Consider the following 17,106-nt stretch of genomic DNA (forward strand, 5'->3'; position numbering starts at 1 on the left):
AAGTAAGGTAATGTTGAACATACCTGATAACAAATTTTACATTTGGCTTCATTTTTTGGTAAATACAGTTGTGAAAATTGAGTCAGACTCTTTCTTTTAAAAATTTCTCCCTTTAACATGCACCCCTTGCTCAAGACAAAATCAAACACTAAGGCATCAACATCCAGGAAGATAACCTGCATTTGTTTCTTTCGTTTGAAGTTCTAATGTCAAGATAAGGTCTTAAAATAATCCTTTCACAAGAATAAGGCAGCTTTATGCTGTAAAAATGTGAGCTATTTGTCAAAGGTTGTGTTCTTCTGTCTTCATCTGCTGTGACCACCTGTCAGCATCTTCTTTAAAGATCATTTTTTTCTTCCTAGCAACACCTCCATGCGGCTCACTGGCTGTCCAGTACAGCTTACAGCCCAAATGTAAGCTTACATTGTCGAGCAAGAGCTCCGCGGTGGTTTCACATGCCTGCACCTGCTGAGCTGGCCCTGGTGTTTTCTGCACGTCTCTGCAAATCTTGGAGGGGCAACACTGAAGCTCATCACAGTCGTTTTTGTGTTTACCGCAGGTCTCACAGCACCCACCAGGTTGGCCGCAGCACTTTTTCAAGGACGGGATGCTGACGTTAACATGAGCACCAAACAGCGGGAGGCAGAGGGGAGGGTTTATATGCATAACATGGGAAAAGCTTAGATCCATCATTGCACTTACACTGGCAGAGCCTGTCCTTGCCTCCCAGGAAGTTGAATGCCCTTCCAGATGGCCTTCAGGGTGACCCTTCAGTCGGCAGTCTGGGCCTGCTCCTGGCACCTGAAAGTGGCAGTCAGGAGGAGGAGGAGGAGGAGGGCATGCACGGCGGCGCTGGGCCGACCCCCACGAGCCACCGTGGGTGCCCTAGGCAGTCTCTCGGGCCGGCTCCGTGCTGGCCCACTCCAAGCCCAGACACACACACACCTCCCCAACTCCCCCACCCTCCCCACTCTGGGCTGATGGCTGATTCCAGAACTGGGGCAGGAAGTACACAAGATGAGTCTGGAGCATCTTGTACCAGAGAGAAAGGCAGTGCTAAAAAAAAAAAAAAAAAAATTGATGGGGATATGTCAAAGGGCCACAGGAGTCAGTGAGAGAGCTCCCAATTTTAGCAACAAAATAAAATATTATTGGATTATAACCCAAATGTAAAATAAATATCTGTGAGTCCATTATAAATGTGTTGAGTAAATCAATAAATGGGGGGTAAAATCAATCTCTCATGCAGAAGAATTCCAAATAATGTTGATACTTCACCCTAAATGGGGGAGGGGGAGCATCACTTTCACCCAAATGTGGGCAGCACGCACTTCAAGAAGGGAAGTGAGAGTAGCTTCCCAGTAGAGAAACCTGACAAATACTGCCTCAGCCAGGTGATCAAGATCAACATCAAGAGCCATAAATCATGCTAATAAAATGTATCCTTAAGATGATCTGTGATGGAAATGGCACTTTACCTCTGTGATCTTGCTCCTGAAAACCCATAGCTCCAGTCTGATCATGAGAAAATATTAGGCAAATTCCAACCCAATATACCTGACCAGGACCTCTTAGTTTTGTAAAGGTCATCAAAAACAGAGAAAATCTAAGAAACTGTCACAGCCAAGAGAAGCCTAAGGAGACAAGCATAAATGTGGCATCCTGGATGGGATCCTGGAGCAGAAAGTGAAACTTAGGGAAACTAAGGAAATCTGAATAAACAGTAGACTTCAGTTAATAATAATAGTGGTTCATTAACCAAGGGTTGCAAATGCACCATTCTAATCTAAGACATCAAATCTAACCACGATTGTATGATCACTCATCTAGAGCCAGACATCCTGGAGTGCAAAGTCAAGTGGGCCTTAGGAAGCATAACTACAAACAAAGCTAGTGAAGGTAATAGAATTCCAGCTGGGCTATTTAAAATCCTAAAAATGATGCTGTTAAAGTGCTGCACTCAATATGCCAACAAATTTGAAAAACTCAGCAGTGGCTACAGGATTGAAAAGTCAGTTTTCATTCCAATCCCAAAGAAAGGCAATGCCAAAGAATGTTCAAACTACCACACAATTGTACTCATTTCATATGCTAGCAGAGTAATGCTCAAAATTCTCCAAGGTGGGCTATAATAGTACATGAACTGAGAACTTCCAGATGTTCAAGCTAGATTTAGAAAAGACAGAGGAACCAGAGATCAAATTGCCAACATCCATTGGATCATAGAAAAAGCAAGAGAATTCCAGAAAAACATCTACTTCATTGACTATGCTAAAGCCTTTGACTGTGTGGATCACAATCTGTGCAAAGTTCTTAAAGAGATGGGAATACCAGACCACCTTACCTGCCTCCTGAGAAATCTGTATGCAGGTCAAGAAGCAACAGTTAGAACTGGACATGGAAGAACAGACTGATTCCAAATTGGGAAAGGAGTACGTTAAGGCTGTATATGGTCACCTTGTTTATTTAACTTATATGTGGAATACATCATGAGAAACGCTGGGCTGGATGAAGCACAAGCTGGAATCAAGACTGCTGGGAGAAACATCAATAACCTCAGATATGCAGATGACATCACCCTTATGGTAGAAAGTGAAGAAGAACCAAAGAGCCTCTTGATGAAAGTGAAAGAGGAGAGTGAAAAAGCTGGCTTAAAACTCAACATTCAAAAAACTAAGATTATGGCATCTGGTGCCATCACTTCGTGGTGAATAGACAGGCGCGCTGCAGTCCACGGGGTTGCAAAGAGTCAGACGTGACTGAGCGACTGAACTGAACCGAAACTAAGACATCAGTAACAGGAGGGATTGTGTACGGGGTGGGGCATGGGATTTGGGGGAACTCGCTGTACTATTTTAATTTTTCTATAAATCTAAAACTGCTCTAAAAATAAAATCTATTAATAATTACAGCTCCTGGGACTTCCCTGGTAGTCCAGTGGTTAAGACTTTGCCTTCCAATGTAGGAGATGTGGGTTCAATTCCTTGGCAGGGAGCAAAGATCCCATATGCCTCATGGCCAAAAGTCCCAAAAAGATAAAACAGAATTGTAACAAATTCAATAAAGAGCTTTAAAATGGTCCACATCAAAAAAAAAAAAAAAAAAAAAAATTACAGCTCTCCAGTGCCGTGTATCTCTTCTTGCCCTCTTCCCATCATGCTTATCAACGTTTAACATGCTACAAGTTGAGCTTGCTGCTGCTGCTGCTGCTAAGTCGCTTCAGTCGTGTCCGACTCTCCAATTTTCTTGAAGTGGTCTCTGCTGCTGCTGCTGCTGCTAAGTCACTTCGGTCGTGTCCGACTCTGTGCGACCCCATAGACGGCAGCCCACCAGGCTCCCCCATCCCTGGGATTCTCCAGGCAAGAATACTGGAGTGGGTTGCCATTTCCTCCTCCAATGCATGAAAGTGGAAAGTGAAAGTGAAGTTGCTCTGTCGTGTCCAATTCTTAGCGACTCCATGGACTGCAGCCCACCAGGCTTCTCCGTCCATGGGATTTTCCAGGCAAGAGTACCGGAGTGGGGTGCCATTGCCTTCTCCGAAAGTTGAGCTTAGGTGTTTGTTATTGTCTGTTAATTCTCAAGAATCTAAGATCCCTACGGGTTTTGTCACTTCACTATTATAATCCCAGCACCTCGAGCAATCTAACAAATAAAAATACTAGGTGTTCAACAAGTATTTGCTGAATGATAAATTTCTAAATATAATCACTGTTAGTTTTTCCAGTTTTTTCTCTGTCTAAATATACTTAGTATTGTTTAAAATAAACACAAGGTCATAATGGTTTGCTCGTCTGCTACCTTCACTTGATAGCTCCTGATTACTTTTCCTTGCTATTTTTCTTTTACAGCATCATTTTTAAGAAGGTGCTGATGTGTGCAGGCCTAGCATGAAGCAAATGGCTGTGATTCAGGAGGCAAGTCTTTGGGGCGCCTCTTTCTGTCGGCTCCACCATGCTCATGTGGGCAGGAAGGATGGAGCTGTGCCAGGGCCGCCCTCTGACATCAGATCTGTGGGCACTAGATGCTGCTTGATGGTAAACTGGGCACGTCAGAACCCAAGGATTAAACAGCTTCCAAAATCCACTGGCTTGTCTGCGACCAACCAGAGGGCTGGGGCACATGCCCAGAACTTGTGCCAGCTCAGGAATAGTGGAAAACACTATCCATGCATACATTTGGGAGAACTGGAGCCAGGCCTCCCACAATCAGCCCCAGCCCACACCCAAGGCTGATGGTTACGGCCTCAAGTGCTCTGGAGAGCTGAGCTCCTGAGGGGTGGGCATGGGACTGGCAGGCCTGCTCTCCAGGCACCTGGGTGGGAGCTGGGGAACCTGCCCCGCTGGCTGTTTCCCTAGTGGGAAGAGGGCAGTCTGGGCACGCTTCTGGGGAACCCAGTCGGCTGGGGGAGGAAACACTATGGTGTGTGTTGGGGCGGGTGGGAGGGTGACAAGGAACAAGGGGTATCCTTTCTCTGCACCTAGAGGCCATATGCCACTTGTCCTCCTTCCTGGCAGCAATACTGAGCCACCCAGACTTTGCTAGACATGTAAGAGTGCTAAAGATAAAAATACTCAAGGACATATGCCTCTGTGAACTGCTTTGCTAAATGTGTTTTAGGAGTCCTTCAGTTTCCCTCTAAACCACAATTTCACTCCATCCCCACTGGCTCCACTTACAAGAAGAAGGGAGACTGTTGTGGCCTTAAAACCACCGTGTGATGAAGGTGTGCGGATGCAAGTGTCCTCAGAGTGTGCCTGCCTGAGCGGCTCCAGCGGCCAGTGCCCACTGTGTTCACCTGCGTGTGTGTGTACGTGCATGGCTGCTAGCGTGTGTGTGGACCCGTGTGCCCCTATTTGTGCTTTGGTGTCTTGCGTGCTTGCCTTCTTCCGCGTGAGCACCAGTGGGTTTGCCTGGGCACAAGGGTTTGTGTGGGTGTGTACTTGAATGTGCATGGATCTGTGTTCTTCTCATGAGTGGTGTGCCTCTCGTGTGAGGGCGTACGTGGGAGTGTGCACGAGTGGATGCGCTCACATTGTGAGGAGCCAAGCGCTGCATGCCTTCTGTTTGAGTTCATGCTCGTGATGTACATGTGCAGGGGGCAAGCTTTGAGGAAAAGAGATTCACCTTGGTCCCCCGCACCTGCCCTGGAAGACATTAGCAGGACTGTTTGTTTTTCTCTCTCACAGATGAGGCGCCCCTTTCTACCCTCGACATCTTCATCTGAAGTTTCTCCAAACCGTGCCAGTTCCATTCACCTCCCATCCATCTCTTGCCTTCACTAGCTCACCAGTTTGTAGCACTCTGGACCCCTGAGAGGCTCAGGAAGGGAAGGGCCCCTGAGTCACCTATTTTTGGTAAAAGCTGCATTCAGTATATCTCCTGGAGAGTCTCCATGTGCCTGAGCGACTAAAGGCCTCAAGAAGTCATGAAGTAAAAACACCTAAGTCAGTCCCACAGAGGGCTTCCTGGTTTGGAATGATGGTGCCAGCGGGGATGTGTGCAGCATGCTGTAGGGATGCCCTGTTTTGTGTGGGCGGCTGCCTCGCTTCTCCAGTGACAGTGTAGATGCCTCCACTGTCCGACTGATTGGTATTGTGTGGAGGAGACTGGGCCTGTCATAGGCTTGGGAAACACGTCCTGCCCTCAGCATCTGGGGCCTCAGGGAGTCCTGGTCTTGCCCCAAGAAGTGGCTGAGGTCTCACATTCGGCCTCAGGCCTCAGAGCTGGTGGCCAGGTCGCCACACCTTCTCACCCAGCCCTGGTCTGGCCATCAGGGCTGCTGCGGCTGCTGCTCAGTCGCTTCAGTCATGTCCAACTGTGCGACCCCATAGACAGCAGCCCACCAGGCTTCCCCGTCCCTGGGACTCTCCAGGCAAGACCATTGGAGTGGGTTGCCATTTCCTTCTCCAATGCATGAAAGTGAAAAGTGAAAGTGAAGTTGCTCAGTCCTGTCCGACTCTTCGCGACCCCATGGACTGCAGCCTACCACACTCCTCCGTCCATGGGATTTTCCAGGGAAGAGTACTGGAGTGGGGTGCCATCGCCTTCTCCAGGGCAGAGGATGCTAAAGCAGCGGGCAGAAGGGAGACCGGCCCTCAACCCAGTCCTCCGGGACTAGAAGCCGAGTTTCTGATTCCAGGTCCAGTGCTCTGCCCCTCAGCATTTGCCCTGCCAGGCCAGATGCCCATCCAGTCCTCAACTCCATGAAGTCTGGCAGCAAGACCTCAAAGCACAGTGGTCCTGCATCTTGACACTCAGCCAGGAGCGGGTAGAGAGCAGATACCTTCCTGCCAGTCCCACTCCTGATCTGACCACTGGTTCTAGAGACTGGGACAGAGTCAGGGAAGCTCCCTGCTCTTCTCTCCAGCTCCCCTGTAACACTGAAAGCAAAGTATGCAAATAATATGCAAATACAATCTCTTTGTATGTTTCCACACAAAAAAAAAATTGCAGAAGTAGAATAAAACCCCAGACTCTTTGACCCTCCCCGACCCCCAATCTCAGTCTGCGGACCAGAGGTGACCCCCTACAGTTCAGTGTCGCCTTCCGAGTTCACACTGATGGTTTTTTTGAAAAACAAAGTAGAATTCTACTCTATTTTCTGTGATTTGCCCTTTTTAAAATTTTAATTTAATCAAATCCACGTCAAGCCATCTTGATCAACCCATTATTTGTTATCACCTGCACTGACCCCAGAGTGTTAAAGTTCCCCTCATTTACTAGATGGATCCCCACTGATAGAAGTGCTGTCTCCAATTTTTCGCTATTTCAGAGTCAAGAATGGTGCTGCAAATACCTTTCCACAAATCTCTGGGTGAGGGCACACGCGGAAAAGATGGATTCCTGCGCCTGGCACAGAGGAATCAGAGCAGGAGAATAAAAGAAAAGGAAGGAGGGTGAGGTTCTGAGAGGACCCCAGGTGCCGGAGACCAGAACGTCCCCCCTCCAACTCCCCCCGGCGCCGCGCGTCTGCCGCCACCCGAGACTGGCCCTGGCGGAGATGCACTCTTTCCTCCCGGGAGTCCCGGCCCTCCGCGTTTCCGACGTCCGGCGGCCTCTAGCCCTTGCGGCCCCCACCCGCGCAGAGCTGCTTGAGCCTCGGAGGAACCAAAAAAAGCCGGCGCGTGGTGTGCGCGCGAGCAGCGTGGGGCCCTGGCGCTGCCGTTTTTAGCGTGCCTGGAGCCCAGAATACAGACTTAGTCACCCCCAGGAAACGCGGCCATAATATTTTTGGTTGCATAAGCAAACTAAATTAGAAATCTGGAGCGTGTTCAAGACCCTTAGATGCCAGCGCTCGGCGAGTGTGGGGGACCAGGGGAGAGACAGATGGGGATTAGGCGAATTGAGCATCCGGAGAATAATTTCCTCTTTTAATTTGGGTTCCACCGACCATGAAAGCAGCATTAGCCGTCCAGTTACATAACCACACCAGAACTCGGCTGGGGAGCGCAGCAGCCCGCGGACCGGCCTTCCTGCCTCTGCGCCTGCCTGCCTGCCTGCCTGGAGGAGGTGGGGGCTGTTTTCCACTGGCTCCTCTGCCAGTTCTCAGAGAACCTAAGTGAGGCGTCCAGGCCACACAGTTCCGGACTTGCACTCAGAATTTGAACTGGGTTTGCCTAGAGAGAGCTTCTCCATATTACTGGGCAGAGATGCAGTGTGGTGCAGCCTTCCAAGCCCGGGGGGCTCTGAACACAGCTTGGGAACGTCCACGATTGCATGGAATAATGGAAAACTGGAAATCTACCCATGTTTGACAATAAGGAGAATGGGCAAATGAACCACGTGGAGTGTTGGGTGCTGTGGCATATCCTAGAAGACAACAAAAGTCTTGGGGGTGATCCCTATTCAGACATGTTAGAGATACAGCATTAAGTGAAGAAGGGTAAGTTACAGAACAACGTGAACAGTATGGTCTCATTTATGTTAAAAGAAAAAGAAAACCACAAATCCCCAGCAAAGCTACCCCTGCATCTACGATGTTCAGAAAAGCAGATGCTATTAAAGGGGCCACGAGGGTGGCCTCATGGGGCTGGTCTCCTTTGAAAAGAGGCAGAGGCTAAAGAGAGGTCAGAGGGAAGTTCATATTTTACTCTGTATATTTCTGAACTGTTTGAATTTCTCACACCAGAATGTATTGTGTGTGCTTGTGTCATTTAGAAGCAAATCCTCAAAGACATAAAGGCTGGGAGCAGCCTTGCAGATGGAGGTTGGACTCCACCTCCAGCCACCTTCTCAGAAAGCAAGAAGGGAGGTCTGAATGTACTCAAAGTTGGAGGAAAGGGTGTCTTAAAGAGATGTGGCCTAGCACTTTGTTATCTGAAGAGGGAAACTGAAGCCCAGGATTTGACAGGGACTGGCCCCACCATTTCCCAGCAGCCGACAGCAGGCTGTGGGTTGTTAGCCTGTTGGCTCTTCCACCACCAGCCGCTCTGCCTCACCAGTTCTCAAACAGCTGGGGTCACGGTGGGGCAGGAGAAGGAAGCAGGAAAGAAGAACTAAGTGCCCACAGGGCAGATCAGGCGGGGAGCAATTTCCATCCACCCAACCATCCATCCAACCAATGTGTTGAGGGTGATGGAGGATTTAAAGCATGTCTGCAAATTCTTCAAAACTCTTCTCTTTAGTTAGTGGATCCCTGTCTCTTCCCCTTGATTCCAGGCTTTCCTCAGTGACTCACTTACAGCCCATAGAATACAGTGGAAGGGACACTGCCTGACTCCAAGACTGGATCAGGAAAGGTCACACAGCTCTCTTCTGGCTCTCTTAGGATGCTTGCCCTGGGGAATTAAGCTATGTAAGCTGTTGACTGGGCTTCCCTGGTGGTTCAGATGGTAAAGAATCTGCCTGCAATGCAGGAGACACCTGGGTTCAATCCCTGGGTTGGGAAGATCCCCTGGAGAAGGGAATGGCTACCCACTCCAGTATTCTTGCCTGGAGAACCCCATGGGCAGAGCCTGGCGGGCTACAGTCCATAGTGTCGCAGAGTCACTATGAGTGACTCACACTCAGAGACACACTGAGTGACTCACACGGCAAGGTGTTGGCTTTGACTCCCCAGAGCCCACCATGCTGGAGAAGCTGCATTGTAGCGTTTTAATCAAAAGCCCGTCCAGCCCCCAGCCAAGTGCCAGCATCAACTGCAGCATGAGCATACACTATCTTTTGCATCCAGCCTGGGGGAACCTCTGCATGATTGCAGCCCATGGCAGACCCCAAGTGAGAACTACTTGGCTGAGACCTTCCCAAATTCCAGATCCAAAAAATCATGAGCAAAATAAGTCACTAAATTGTGGGGTGACATGTTACGAACTGATAGGATGTGAAAAGGGGGCTACTCTGTACACAGAGGAGTAGAATGATGAATAAGCATGGTCTCTGCCCCCAACATAATAGTAATTTAATGGCAAAGCTGAACACACAGGCAGATAATTACAAAATAATGTGGTAAGCACACCGGTGGAGTCATGCGCTGGTAATATGGGAACAGAGCAGGAGTCTGTAATCTAGGCTGGGTGGGGTCTGAAACGCTTTCCTGGAGGAGGTGACATTGAACTGGCTCTGAAAAGTGAGTAAGGGTTGTCTGGGTAAGGGATGAGGTAAGAAAGGAAACAGTCCAGGCAGAAGAAGTAAGCACGAGCAAGCCCCAGAAGTGAGAGACAGAATAAAGTCAGCCAGCGGGGAAGCCCCTTATGAAATAGGAGACAGGGAGGGAGCAAGATGAGGCTGGGTAGGTGGCAGAGACCCCAGATCATGGGAGCCTTGGACAGGAGAGCAGCTGGGAGGGGAATGAGGCTGGGTAGGTGGCAGGGACCCCAGATCATGGGAGCCTTGAAGGACAGGAGAGCAGCTGGGAGGGGAGTGAGGCTGGGAAGGTGACAGGGACCCCAGATCACGGGAGCCCTGAAGGACAGGAGAGCAGCTGGGAGGGGAATGAGGCTGGGTAGGTGACACGGACCCCAGATCTTGGGAGCCTTGAAGTACAGGAGAGCAACTGGGAGGTGAGGGCAGGAGGTGGAGCCTCTGGGGCAGCAGGCAGGAGGCTGGAGAAGAGGAGAGGGAGCAGGGGAGTGGAGACAGACGGGTGAGGAGGCAAAAACCTAGGAACAGGAAAGAGACCATGAGGATCTCAAAGCTAGAAAAGGCCAGGGTGCATGAGGTGTAAGAAATATTTGGGAAATAAATAGTCAGGCCTGGGTGCCTGGCTGGGAGTGTCAGGGGCAGCTCCTGGGTTTCTGTCTTGGGGACCCAATGGGCAGTGGCACCAGCAGCTGGGAGAGCCCTGGAGGAGAAGTGAGTGTGATCTGGCCTTTTTGCTGCATTTTGGCAGGTCCAAGGTGGGATGTTCAACAACTCATTAGATGTTGAATCCAAAATTTGGGGGAGAGATTTGGGGAGGTGTGGTGACCACGGACTCTCCATAAAGTGGAGAATGAGTGAGTGAGTGATGGATGAGTGAATGAGTAAATGCATACCAGGAGGAAGGTGAGTACAGTGGGTTAGATGAGGTATTGAGAGGGTGTGGGACTGGCCCTGCATACTGACTTTACTGCTGAAACTGCCTGAGGGGGTACACAGGTGGGAAGATGTGATCCTGGACGAGCCCACTCCCTTTCTGACTTCCCAGGTGGCACTAGTGGTAAATAACTACCGGCCTTTGCAGGAGACATAAGAGATGCAGGTTTGATCCCTAGGCTGGGGTCCCCTGGAGGAGGGCATGGCAATCCACTCCAGTGTTCTTGCCTGGAGAATCCCATGGACAGAGGAGCCTAGAGGGCTGCAGTCCATAGGGTTGCACGGAGTTGGACATGACTGAAGCAACTTAGCAGCGGTAGATATGATAACTGATGGCCTGGTGATCCATGGCCAAATTTCCTGGAATGTGTCCCCATGGGTAGGCCACAAGAAAAGACAAGGAAGAAAATACAGACGTCCAAGGAGTCAGGAGACTCAGATCCAAGAAACATATTAATTCAGCAACTGTTGTGTGCCTGGTATACATGTTCCATGTGTATTATTCAGTTTAATCCTTAAGTCAATCCATTTATGGATTCAACAAATGTTTGTTGAGTACCTACTATGTGCCAGGCACTGGACTAGGTGCTGGGTATATACTAGTGAATAAAACACTGTTGCAGCCCTCATGGAGCTTAGGGTATATACAGGGGAGGTTATTATTCCCATTTGACAAAGCTCAGAGAGATCCAAAGTCACACAGCTGGGAGAGGTGGGCTGTCCGGCTCCATGTCCAGAAAGCTTCAGGGCACCAAGGCATGGCACCTGGCAGAGGATGTCTGCCCAGCCCACAGCCAGGGCCCTGTTGTCTCTCCTCCCTAGGCCACCTCGTCCACTCCCTGTTGGCTCATGGCTGTAGGACTTGGGCTCTCTTCTCTCAGCTCCTAGAATGGGAAGGACCCAGCCAGTTGACAGGTTTCACGCTCTCATCTTTCAAGTGCGGAAACTGAGGCATAGGGAGAGGTTGTAAGGTCACCCTGCAAATTGGTGACAGAGCTGGGATTAAAACCTGGATCTCGAGCCCCCCACCACCGTGACTTCCCAGGCTAAGCGCAGAACCTAACCTCACTCTCCGACGCCCAACACATACCCAACACACACCCGGCCGTGCACACACATGCTGCCACAGTCCTTGCCCCAGGTCACCTGTCTTCAGTTGAAGGTACCACTTTGGATTCCCGCAGCTAGATCACCTGTCCACTCATACCTATGCACTGAATGGGGAGGGATGCAAATGGCTCTAAGGAGCTAAGACTAATGGGTGTCTCAGGCCCAGGGAGGCTAATACACTGGGAAGTGATGGGAACTGTGGCAAGCTGGCAAGTTGTGCCTATCTGAAAAGGTGGCCATCCTCAGCTCCAGCCAGACACTGCACGTGCCCAAATGCTTGCTGAGAGGAACGAGAAGGCTTGGTTTTATGACATCGCCTGGTTTACACATGAGTAATAGAATTACAGGGCTTCCCTGGTGGCTCAGTGGTAAAGAATCCACTTGCCAATACAGGGGACGAAGGTTTAATCCTGAGGTCGGGAAGATCCCCTGGAGAAGGAAACAGAATCCACTCCAGTATTCTTGCCTGAGATCCCGTGGACAGAGGAGCCTGGCGGGCTCCAGTCCCTGGGGTCACAAAAGAGCTGGACACGACTGAGCAGCTAAACAGCAACAACATTAGGCTTACACATTTTTTCCAGCATTGCCAAACGGTTTTGTTTTGTTTTTTAATTCAAAGAAATAGATATGGAAGTATGGCTTGCAATGAGAAACTTCCCTTTGACCCTCAGAGGCCCTGCCAATCTAGGAAGACGGAGCAGTTTGTCCATGAAATCCAAGGAGCCCTCCAGGTCTGAGGAACCTGAATCGTGTCTGGTGGCTTTTGTCATAAACCCCGGTGGCTCTCAATCTTGTCAGCACACTAGAATCATGGGGGACCTTTGCTAATCCTGCTCCCCAGGCTGTACCCAGCATCCTTGGAGAGGGCCCGGCCACCAGCTGTTGGAAAAGCTCCTCAGGTCATCCTCAGGCACACCAGGCAGCCCCGGCATCATGGGTAGCTTGTTGGAAATGCAAAATCTCAAGCCTCACCCTAGACCAACTGACTCAGCACCTCTGAGCTGGAGCCTAGCAATTTGTGGTTTAACCTACCCTCCAGGTGATCCTGATTCTCAATAAACTTTGAGACTCATCATTTAAGACTGAGGTGAGAGGTACAGGTGGTGGCTGCCCATAACTTGACATCTGAAAGCAGGCAGCTTCACAAGACATCTTCAATGTAAAGATGCTTTTAAAAAAATTTACTCTGGTTTATTAATCCCAAGGGTCAGGGGACACTACAGGTTGGGCTACTCTCCCTTGGAAACCTTCCCCACCCTGACCTTGAAATTGTTAAACACCTTTCCTTTACAGTCTGAGGCCAGAAGCCCTCCTCATTCCTGAAATTCCCCAACACAAGGCTGGCACATAATAGGTATGCCCCTAAATGTCAGTTTCTTTCCTTTCTGTTTCCTCTTAGAATTTATAAGCAGTGGCTTACATATGTCCTACTGCTGTTTTGGTTTGTACTGAAGTTAGTCACATTACCAGAGTGCTCTGTGTGGCCAGCCAGGGATTATGAAATACTGGGTCTCATCCAGTAGGGGCTGCTTGACTTTTGCTGATGCAGAGAGCTCTACAGAGAAGTGGAGATGAGGGCAAGTCACATTGATGGTCTTATATCTCCACAAAAAGACCTATCCTATTTCTTTGATTCTATGCCACAAGAGATTTACCAAGAGCTTTTCTGGGGCAAAAAAACAAAAACACAGGCACATTATGTGTGTATATCAATTATAAAATGCATTTATATTTATATTTTAGAAAAGTGAAAAACTCATATCTCAGAGGCAATGAAATAGGATTTTCCTGTGAATAATGGTTGGAAGGAAATATGTGGAAATACAACAGATGTTGGTTACAGATTATCTTTTGGTCTTTCGGGGTTCTTGTCATGGGTATTAACATGGGGGTTGTGTAATGATTACAAAATAAAATTGACAAAGAAAAAGAAATCCCACTAACCACAGTCTCCTCAGAAAGATATGACAGCAAAAAGCTTTTGGGAAATCTGCTGTAACATGGTCCTAGTTCTTAGGGCTTGAATTTTATCCCCGCACAACCTCTCATAAATTACCCTTTGGGCCTCAATTTCTTCCCTTGCAATGGGAATCATGGTCTTGTTCATGGTTGGTTAGAGAATCAAATGCAGGGATTACTGAAGGAAGAGCAGATACAAATCCTTATATACTTAGTGTGGGAAGGGGGTATTTCTGGGACCCACTGCAAGAATCCCAAGCCCAGCCTTGCAGTGGACCTCCTCTCAGCAAATGTAGGGAACAGTTCATATCCTCTACTTCCACAGAGGCCCCCACCTTATTTGCTGGGAAACTTCAATGCCTCGGACTGTCGCCAAAATCTCAGATCCACCAGAGCCTGAAAACCCATTGTGTTGAGACGGTACACGGATGCCTGGTATGACCCAGGGACAGTCAAGCGGCCTGTGGTTCCCTCACTGTGGTCTCTTTTTTTGGAGGAAAGGCCCTGATAAAATACAAAGGTGGTATTTTAGCAAGATTAATGCTGAGATTTAGAACATGGATTGTAACCTACAGATGAACTGTTTTTGGCCTTTACAGGGTTTTAAAATATTTGAATTTCCCACAAGACAGTCATAACCCCTTTCATTCCTGTGGTTGCTGCTTGGGGTGTGCTGGAGCTGGGTGTGGCAGCCCTGATGGGGTCACCTCGACCCCAAGGCATTGGGGAACTTCCAGAGAGCCGGACACCAGGGCATCATCAGCCTTGGGCTTTCTGCTGCAGCCTGTGCTCAAGAATGTGAGGAGTAGGAAGGGCTTCTCACCCAGATTATAAAAGTTTTATAACTTCGAGGTCAAAGTGGGAGGTTGAATCCAATAAGGGAGAACAGCCAGCCTGTGGTTCTTCCACTCACTCAGCAGGAGCCCCCTCAGTGCCCATGAGCCAGTTATCACATTGAGTTCCCCCAACAGTGCAAGAGGTGTTTTCCTCATTTACAGATGACTAAACAGACTGGGAGAGGCCAAGTCTCACTGGTGCCTCTCCGCTTCAGGAAAGCTGTACCTGCCTCTCTCCGCTCTGTTCCCCAAGGCTGGCAGGCCTAGGGAGGAGGTTAAGAGGACTGTGGGAGGAGGTTAAGAGGACTGTGGGAGGAGTTCTCCTCTGTGCCTTGATTGTTCTGCGCTCTCTGCTTGGGATGGGGGTCTCCAGGGCCCTGTGGCCAGATGTCTCAGCCCCAGCAGCCTCACCCTCCATGTAGAGGTGGGGCTGGGAAAACTTACCAACTTGTCTGGGCATGGGAAAGGGAATGGCTAACCTCACCTCTGACTTGTCCTCCAGGCCCAGAGTCTGTAAATAGTGAGTTCTTTTTTTTTTTTTTTAAGATCTTTTCAAAAATTTATTTTACTTTTGGCTGTGCTGGGTCTTTGTTGCTGTGTGGGCTTTTCTTTCCCTCTGGCTGCTGCTGCTAAGTCGCTTCAGTCGTGTCCGACTCTGTGCGACCCCAGAGACGGCAGCCCACCAGGCTCCCCCATCCCTGGGATTCTCCAGGCAAGAACACTGGAGTGGGTTACCATTTCCTTCTCCAATGCATGAAAGTGAAAAGTGAAAGTGAAGTCGCTCAGTCGTGTCCGACTCCTAGCGACCCCATGGACTGCAGCCCACCAGGCTCCTCCATCCATGGGATTTTCCAGGCAAGAGTACTGGAGTGGGTGCCATTGCCTTCTCTCTCTAGTTATGGTGAGCAGGCTTCTCATTGCAGAGCACAGGCTCTAGGGCCTGAGGGCTCCAGTAGTTGCAGTGTGTGGACTCAATCGTTGCAATTCCCGGGCTCTAGAGCACAGGCTCGATAGTTGTGGCATAGGGGCTTAGTTGCTCCATGGCATGTGGGATCTTTCGGGACCAGGGATCAAACCCGTGTCTCCTGCATTAGCAGGCAGATTTTTTACCACTGAGCCACCAGGCAAGCCCCTGGTATATTCTTAATAAGATTGCAAGAAACACTTGTGTTTACTAGGGCAGCTCTTCTTATGTAATGTATCTTACAGCGTTCAGAAAACATGGCAAAGGCATTAAACGTCCCCCACGATGCAACCAGCTAAAGATGACCATTCGGAGTATTTGGAGGTATCTTTTCTTTTTGTCCAAAGTGATATTAAACATTCTACAGGGGCAGGGATCACAGGTATTTAGTTGTTTGGAGTTTTTTATCCACTTCATTTTTTTTTTTTTTTTTGGCTTTTTGGGAAGCTTTTTTTTTTTTTATCCTTCCTATGAGCACAGAGAATGCATAGCACAGTCTTCAGGAAATACTTGTTCGATGAAAGAAGACAAGCAGAGCCAGGTAATGGTTGGAGCCAGAACGCTGACTGACTTTGACGCGCCCAGCACAGGGCTGAGAGTCCCGTCACCATTCACCGTCCAACACTTTTTGGCATCCCTGTTGTGTGTTCAGCCCTCATCCAACATCACTGATGTTTGTTGTGAGAGATGCATGTGGGGAGGAAGAGTCCCAACCCAGTAGCCCTGGAGTCAGCCAGGGTCTCAGCCTCCCCCCACAGTTACCAGCAGAATAGAACCCCAGGACTGAAGTCCCTTTGAACACCCTGAAGGGTTGTTAAGAAAGAAGGAGACAGAAGAGGAGGCTAGAGGAGCCAATATTCAAAGAAAGCAAGAGGGGTGAAGCTGGACAAAGGAAGGCTGTGGGCTATCAGCACAGAGACGAAGGTCACAGAGTTTCTCTTCCTGGAGACTTCCAAGAAGGTGGTATCTCTGTGGACTGGGTCAGTAGCCACCCACCCCAGGGCAGGCAGAGGGACCAGGGACTTCAGGAGACCTTCAAGAAAGCAAGGATGCCGGGACAGACCGGCAGAGGGAGGTGTTGTGGGACTTAGTGGGGACAATGGTTTTTCTCACCAGGTGGAGCGGGCTGCAGACGCGGGCAGGGAGGCACAGGCTTTGTGGTTCTCTGTTGGCTCAAGGTCCTTTTAGATCTGGGAGCATGTGGGAGGCTCAGGACAGAGCTGGCCCACTCTACAAAGGTACTTAAGGATTCTTCCTGGAAAACCAACAGGAGGAAGCCAGGCTTCCTGGCCCATGCCATTGGCCCTGGCCAGTGGACAGGCTGCAGGGCAAGGCTTTGAACCCCTGGGTTTGAATCCACAGTCTGCCACTTTCAAGCTGGGTGACAGTAGGCAGGAAAGAGATTTGAGCTCTCTGAGTTTTACTGTCTTCCACTATGAAATGGGGATTAGAAAGACCCACCAAAAACCTAGTTCCTCCGTTCACCTTCTCCTCTCAGTGTTGGGAAGAGGACTATGCAAGATAAACTGGACCAAAGAGCCCAGCACATCTAGGTGCTCAGTAAATCTAATCTCCCATAAACGGTGGTTCTCAGAATAGACTGTTCTTGGGGACAAGGTTAAACTGAGGTTCTTCCTCACCCCATGATGAGCAGTGACCTCGGGATTTGCCTTTATCACAAGACTCTGGTCCAGGTGATTCTGAGATGGAAAGACCCCAAGGGAG

The 17,106-nt window shown here is 49.3% G+C and overlaps 1 pseudogene; it reads right to left on the bottom strand.

Annotated features, from left to right (window-relative positions):
- Nucleotides 1–337: 337 nt before the first annotated feature.
- Nucleotides 338–17,106, bottom strand: part of LOC138983942 (group XIIA secretory phospholipase A2 pseudogene) — a 66,617-nt pseudogene continuing 49,848 nt past the window's right edge.

The sequence above is a fragment of the Bos mutus genome, chromosome 19 (genome assembly GCF_027580195.1).
Source record: "Bos mutus isolate GX-2022 chromosome 19, NWIPB_WYAK_1.1, whole genome shotgun sequence".
NCBI classification, from domain to species: Eukaryota; Metazoa; Chordata; class Mammalia; order Artiodactyla; family Bovidae; genus Bos; species Bos mutus.